The sequence below is a fragment of the Triticum dicoccoides genome, chromosome 4A, assembly GCF_002162155.2.
Source record: "Triticum dicoccoides isolate Atlit2015 ecotype Zavitan chromosome 4A, WEW_v2.0, whole genome shotgun sequence".
Taxonomy (NCBI): Eukaryota; Viridiplantae; Streptophyta; class Magnoliopsida; order Poales; family Poaceae; genus Triticum; species Triticum dicoccoides.
Genome location: NC_041386.1, coordinates 456,638,431 through 456,639,380, shown reverse-complemented (window position 1 = coordinate 456,639,380; position 950 = coordinate 456,638,431).

The window sequence follows — 950 nt, the reverse complement described above, 5'->3', positions numbered from 1 at the left end:
ATTTTCTTTCATCTGAATGAGTAATACCAATGCAACTAATTCATTCTTTCTTAGAAAACTTTCTTATTTTATTTTTATTTATTTTCTTATTTAAGAGTAATACAAATGCCACTAATTCATTCCGTTATGAAACTTTTTTTTTGCAAAAAATCCACTAGTATATGCTTGTTCTTGCATATGATAAAAAAATGTAATTTCTACGTGAATGGAGTGCAAAGTTTGTCATTGTTTTTTTTCATATTCCTCTTAAAGGGTAATACCAATGCCACCAATTTATTTTCTTAATTATTATTATTATTATTATTATTTTATTTTGTTTTAGTATTTATTTAATTCTCTTTGTGTAAAATACCAACGCCACTAATTTATTTCTCCTTTGGAAACTTCTTTTTGTGTGCGTAAATTCCATTATTGTATGCTTATTCCTGCATATTTTGAAAAAAGCCCAATTTTGGTGTTAATTTTGTGCAAATTTTGTCGTTATTTGTTTCATTTTACATTTTTTTTTCTTCTTCTTAAAGTGTAAACCAATGCCACTAATTCATTCTTACTTAGAATTTTTTCTTATTTTGATTTTATTTTAGTATTCCTTTCATTTCCCCCGTTTAGAAAAGTACACATATTATAGGCCTGCCTACACATTTGATCATCATCCTCATGCGAATACTAATTGAACTCTAACTTCGTATCCTATAAAAGACTCACTTAGTGATGATGGTGTGTCTGTCATCCGTCAATTCAGACCATCTCATCTACATCCAACGGATGTGAAGTAAGTAGCATTTTTGCAACAAGACCCCACCTTTCTTCTCTGATTTGGAGAAAAATCTTTTCAAACCAACCACACCCTCACCTCATCCAAATAGCCACAAAGAATACATTTTGAGTGAAACCTAACATATTTTTAGTGATATATACCAAAGCTAGAGTGTTTTTTCTTTCAAATTCAT